Consider the following 7,110-nt stretch of genomic DNA (forward strand, 5'->3'; position numbering starts at 1 on the left):
GTTATTTGCTGAGGACACTGCCGTTTACATCAACGTCAAAAACTCTTCCCGTGAAAGTATCCTTCAACAAGAACATAACAGGTTACAGGTCTGGGAGAGCAAATGTGACATGGACTTTAACCCATCAAAATGCACAGTGATTAATATCACTAGGTCAAAAAAAATCCATTTAGGTCCAAATACTCACTCAACGGCCAAACCCTTGAAACAGTAAGTGATTCCAAATATCTTGGAGTGACTATCTCCTCAGAACTTAACTGGAACAAGCATGTTAATCAGATCACATCCAAATGAAATCAAACTCTTAACTTCCTGAAAAGGAACGTCCCCACTAAAAACCCAAAAGTAAAAGAGTGTGCTTACAAAACTCTTGTCAGACCCCGACTTGAATACTCCAGCTCTGTTTGGAGTCCATATACCAAACAAAACATCCATAAAATTGAAATGGTTCAGCACAGGGCCGCGCGATGGGTTTCAAACGATTACTCCACATACAGCAGTGTCTCCCAAATGTTAAATAAACTGGGATGGTGTTCGCTTGAACACAGAAGATCAGATGCCAGGCTATTGATGTTCTACAAAATTGTAAATGGCCTGGTTGCAGTGCCCATGCCCCCTTATGATATACCCACTACCCGCTTCACCAGACACATGCACCCCTTGTCTTACAAGCAGATCATTACACCCTGTAATTATTACAAAATCTACTTCTTTCCAGCTACTATATAGTTCTATGGAAATCTCTTCCAACCGAGGTTGTGCAGATCCCTACCCTGGAACAATTCAGACAGAGAGTGACCAAATGTTCTCACACGATATAGAGTGAAGAATGCTGCTTTTAATCTATTTTTACTGTTTATACTCTTCTTTTTAATAACACTTTAAATAGCAATAAAAGCTCTGCATTTGTTTATTATCTAATGTACTGAAATGGTCGTGTTTTCTTTTTCATGTCGTAAGTAATGTTAATAGACTAATAAATACGAAATATGAGCATGATATATCGAAAAATGATGAAGTTATTAAATGTTTTCAATGCGCACCATGAAAAAAATCTTTTTCCGCTATTTTCACATATAATGTTTAATAACAAAAATAGCCCGGCGTTTGTTTATTATATAATGTATCAACATTTCTTTTTAAAAATATCATAAATAATGTTTATAGACTCATATGTATGATACTTGACCATGATATATCGAAAAATGATGCTGTTATGAAATGTTTTCACAGTGCAACATGAAAAAAGTGGGGTTTTTTTCCGCTATTTTCGCATATGATGTTTAATAGCAGAAAAGTTCGGCGTTAGTTTAGTATTTAATTTATCAACATGTTTTTTTTTTCAATATTGTAAAATAATGTTAATAGACTCATATATACGATACTTGACTATACATAATATATCGAAAAAATGATAGCGCACCATGAAAAATCTCTTTCCACTATTTTCGCATATGAGGTACAATAGCAAAAAAGGCAGACAGACAGACAGACGCTCAGACGGTGCGACGGGCCGTGAAATGTAAAAATTAATTATGCCAATATGAGCAAGTGACGAGTTAATAATATTGATAGATTATATTACATGAAACTTTCTGAATTTACCGGTTAAACACCATGCACCCACCAGCGTATTGTTCAACATTGAATACCTCATGCAAAAGACTACTGAGCGGAATATTTTTATACCCCCGAAGGGAGGCATATAGTTATTGAACAGTCTGTCTGTCGGTCTGTCGGTCTGTCCGCATTTTTCGTGTCTGGTCCATATCTTTGTCATCGATGGATGGATTTTCAAATAACTTGGCATGAATGTGTACCACAGTAAGACGACGTGTCGCGCGCAAGACCCAGGTCCGTAGCTCAAAGGTCAAGGTCACACTTAGACATTAAAGGTTATTGCATTGATGGGCGTGTCCGGTCCATATCTTTGTCATCAATGGATGGATTTTCAAATAACTTGGCATGAATGTGTACCACAGTAAGACGATGTGTCGCGCGCAAGACCCAGGTCCGTAGCTCAAAGGTCAAGGTCACACTTAGACATTAAGGGATAGTGCATTGATGGGCGTGTCCGGTCCATATCTTTGTCATCGATGGATGGATTTTCAAATAACTTGGCATGAATGTGTACGACAGTAAGACGACGTGTCGCGCGCAAGACCCAGGTCCGTATCTAAAAGGTCAAGGTCACACTTAGACATTAAGGGATAGTGCATTGATGGGCGTGTCCGGTCCATATCTTTGTCATCGATGGATGGATTTTCAAATAACTTGGCATGAATGTGTACCACAGTAAGACGACGTGTCATGCGCAAGACCCAGGTCCGTAGCTCAAAGGTCAAGGTCACACTTAGATGTTAAAGGTCTTTTTTCATGATAGTGCATTGATGGGCGTCTCCGGTCCATATCTTTGTCATTCATGCATGGATTTTAAAATAACTACGCATAAATGTGTGACACAGTAAGACGACGTGTTGCGCGCAAGACCCAGCTCCGTAGGTCAAAGGTCCTAAACTCGAACATCGGCCATAACTATTCATTTAAAGTGCCATCGGGGGCATGTGTCATCCTATGGAGACAGCTCTTGTTCCTTCTAAATTATATACACATATTTTTAATCAAAGTTATTTATCATGTAGTTGGTAAAGACTTACCTCCTTTCTTATAAAGAGGTATTACATTAGCAAATTCCCTTGAAGCTGGATATCTATTTAAGATGAGCGATCTATTGAATAAAGTACAAAGTGGCTTAACTATGGTTTTTGAACATCCTTTTAACATTTTATGGTTAATACCATCTGGACCAGAAGCTTTCTTGACAACTAAATTATCTAAAACGTCAGAAATAGCAAAGTCAGAAATAGTTGAATTAGACTTTAAAGGAAACTCAGGTAAAACAGAATTGGAATCATAAAGAGTTGATACTGACACGAAGTAATCGGTCAAATATGTAGCTTTGTCTACGTCAGAAATTGCAATGTCATGAGTTTCGTTTTCTAGGGCTGGAATTTCTTCTTCAGTTTTAGAATTTTCCTTGACTAGCATTTTTACTGTTTTCCAATATTGTCCTGGATTTATAGTTGAAAATTCAAGAGTATTATAAAATTGTTCACGAAAGTGGGTTTTTTTTTTCATATTATTAACACTATTTCTTATTTTCTTGTAACATTGCCAACCTGAAGGTTTCCCAGATTGGATAGCAATTCACTTTAAACGATCACGTTGCCGTGATGTCGTACGAATAAGTGAGTTGTACCAAGGTCTGTCGTTGGTGCGAATTTGTACAACTTTCGTAGGAATACATGATTTAGCTAGATCTAATTGTTTTTCAAAAAAAGATGCGGCTACGTCTATAGAGTCAAAGTTAAGAGGAGACCAAGCAGTGGCGTCTATCGAGATATTTAATTTGTCAAAATCAGCTTGGTGGTAGTTCCACACTCTTCAGTTTCTTGAAATTTATGTATCGCCAACTTACTGATTTTAAAACCTCACCTGTTGTCAAACCCTAAACTTATTCTCTATTTATTTTACTTGTATGCCATGAATGCTACCATCACTGACATCTGCGGATACTTTGTAAATAAGGTACCTGCTGCTGCTATCAAAATTAAAAATGTATGAAATACAAATATTTCATTTAATTAGTTTCAAGAGGATGTGCAAAAATGGTATTGGTCACTATTACTTTTTGCATGATTCACATATATCCATTATAATTTCTTTTTTTATGTACAGAATATCTTTGATGGAAAAAATTAATTCCTTCCTACTCTTCAAAGTCACATATAAGCTATATGACATATTCAGATGTATTTGTACAAATGATTTTAAACCTTGTACTTGGCTCCTATATGAATTATGTGATCGAAATATGACAAAGAAATGTGAGCAATGGCTGAAAAGAAGTTTAAAAAGTACAGTTTTATCGATTCTTGCCATTCTTAAACAATCTTAATAAAAAACGTGTAAGCTGTAACCCCATTTTGCTTTTGTTTCAATTACGTCTAGAGTTGGACTAAAAGGTTTAACTAGGGTGACATTATAATAAACAGAAACTTTACTTCTCTTGACTTGGATTTCCATACCAACAAAATTAAATTTAACGGATGACCATTAAAATCGACAAGCGCTTTCATCAAGTGCATGTGGTTTCTTGCATTATAATCAGTCTCAAATATTTGTATGCACGGATCCGGGCATACTTTCAAGAACAAGTGTATACGTTTTAGTTTAATCATATTTAATTGCAATTATCACATGGTAAATGTACATCAAGACAATAATATACAGATATATAACGTATATATTACAGCAGTAGACTTCTGAGTTTTTTCAATAATTTTAATTCTTCACTGCAAGCACTTTCAATTGTACATATCACCACAGACACACACACATACACATACACGCGCACACACACAAAGCCAACACATTCGGACAAAACGAACAAACAAAGGAACACAGTGGGGCACCGCCTTGGAATGGTCAGTGGCAAAACACCACTGGGGAGCTTTAAAAACCGGTTTATGGTGCGCACCCAACCTCACTCTTACCCCCACCATGTTCCAAAGACACGGGACAGTGTAAATAAAAGTAATCCCCTCCAGGTGAATCTCTCACACACGTAATGGAAACAAAAAGGCATGGCATGTAAAACACAAAAATGCTCGTGTATAAATATATAAAAAGCAAACCTTTAGAACCAAAAACGCATGTACTCAATGCCTTTTCAGAAGACAGAGCAACAAGAGAAACACCCTTAAGGGCCCGACGAAACAGGCCAGAAGACAGATATCAAACCAGTTCAGTCCTGGTAGGATTTAAAAACTGCTTAGCAAACCAACATTACACCAACACATATTACTGTTCCTTCTCAAGAGAAGGAACACTTATGGTGAACATGTCACACTTGACTGAGCAGGTAATGGATACAAGGGTATCATCAAAGGCATCCGATTTCCAGTAGGACGCCGCCATCTTGGACTCATGCATATTTATTATAAATAGCCTCTTTGCCAGTATGTGTTTACGCATCTTTAAGTCAATCTTTAGACTAAAGTTTAGTGAAATACAACTACTTAATAATAGACCTTCAAGAAACAATAACATAGTTTAAATGATATAACTCCTAAATCTAACTTGTCATAATGAAGAATCGAGATTATTTAAATGAATATGCATCATCTTAAAATAGACTCCCGCCCAAATATATCGTCTGCTATTGGTTTCATTCTTTTGTAGATTAACTTTTACGGACCCAGGCGGTAATATTTCGTTTTGGAGCTGGAAGTATCCATCATGCGATGCAGTTAAAGGCATTTGACAGCACTTTTCTATCCATGTATTGTTATGTGAAACTTTAAATTTACAAAGAGGCTAACATTATGTCCAAATTCCGATCTGTGCCTCTAGTGAAGGTTCGACAGAGGATTTCCGAAATTTTGGTAGAATGATGATCTTTATTATTTATTATCCGCTGACAGAGCTATAATATATAGGTAGAAGGTGTTTGGTTATTATTATAAGTTAAATTAATGTTTGTGTGAAATGACTTAAATGTTTTAAATAGATAAGATCCTTTTAAAAGAATATCTAATATGCGCTAGAAGGAACCTTTTGGTAAGCTAAATCTTGTACTACAGTACATTACGATACAGTCGGTAACTTTGCAAAGGTGTGATAATAGTAGAGCTACCGGCGCCGCGAAGCGGCGCCGACAGCGTCGCATTACGGTTAAACGTGTGAAAAAGAAAATGAATAAAACTGTGTATAGAATTACTATCGAGTTGAAAATTCATGGTAAGTTTTTGGAATCGGTGTTGTTCGGATTTCTTCCAGTACGCAATGCTCATAGGTTAAAGGTCAGTAATTCAAATCCTTCTTTGTTTCATATAAAAAACGACAACTTCATGTCGTCTTTACGTATCTTTAGAGAACATCACTTTTTCCTGCACCAATTTTTCATGAAAGTTCTATCAAAAATTAACGAAAAAATGAAAAGAAAATAGGGGGTTGAATAGTTCCTAGTGAAATGCCAGTCAGTTGTGGTCTGCTACCCTAAAAATGGCGCATATTTGCTCTCCTCCGCGCAATAAACACCTACTTCCGGTTTCGATCTGCAAAACTTGCCATGTGGGTTGTATGAACATGAAAACCGTCTCATTTCATGCAGAATGTATTCTAGTAGCGAAAAGTTGTGATTAAAGCACTCGTTCTACACGAATTTGCGCAGAAAATGGGAAAATTAGGATCTATTTATTATGGACTTCTTTCGACTACACCACGGAAGCACATTTTCGACCGAATTACTGACCTTATTCCTATAAGAAATGTTTCTTATCAAATTTCACACCATTTTCATCTCTATTTCCAAGAAAGATGTAATACCAAACACATTGCCAAGTTTCATAGTGAAATTTCGAGATTTTGGAGAAATATAGACATTTAATAGAAGCCACCCCCTACCCATTTACAGGGCTAATTTTTGGCCTTATGGACCTTTTATTGTATATTTTGGTACAAGTTTCACTTTTTTTGCATCATTTTTCACTGGGATTCTGAAATATCATTCATTCCGTCATGAATAAGACCCAGAAGGATGCATTTTGTGCATTTTCTGACATTCTGGAGACAAAGTATTGGCTTTTAAATCCCAGAAATCGCTGCTGAAATAGACGCATGTACATAAAATAAGGTCAAAATTCAAAATTTTTCAAATTTCATTATTATTTTGCATTGGAAACACTCTTTTATATCATATACAACCGATTTATGGCTATAAAGACTAATTACGATGCGTTTCGAGAATAGTCTTATTTCAGCTCTTATAAGAAATGTTTCTTATCAAATTTCACACCATTTTCATCTCTATTTCCAAGAAAGATGTAATACCAAACACATTGCCAAGTTTCATAGTGAAATTTCGAGATTTTGGAGAAATATAGACATTTAATAGAAGCCACCCCCTACCCATTTACAGGGCTAATTTTTGGCCTTATGGACCTTTTATTGTATATTTTGGTACAAGTTTCACTTTTTTTGCATCATTTTTCACTGGGATTCTGAAATATCATTCATTCCGTCATGAATAAGACCCAGAAGGATGCA

This window comes from Mercenaria mercenaria, chromosome 10 (assembly GCF_021730395.1).
Source record: "Mercenaria mercenaria strain notata chromosome 10, MADL_Memer_1, whole genome shotgun sequence".
Lineage (NCBI taxonomy): Eukaryota > Metazoa > Mollusca > Bivalvia > Venerida > Veneridae > Mercenaria > Mercenaria mercenaria.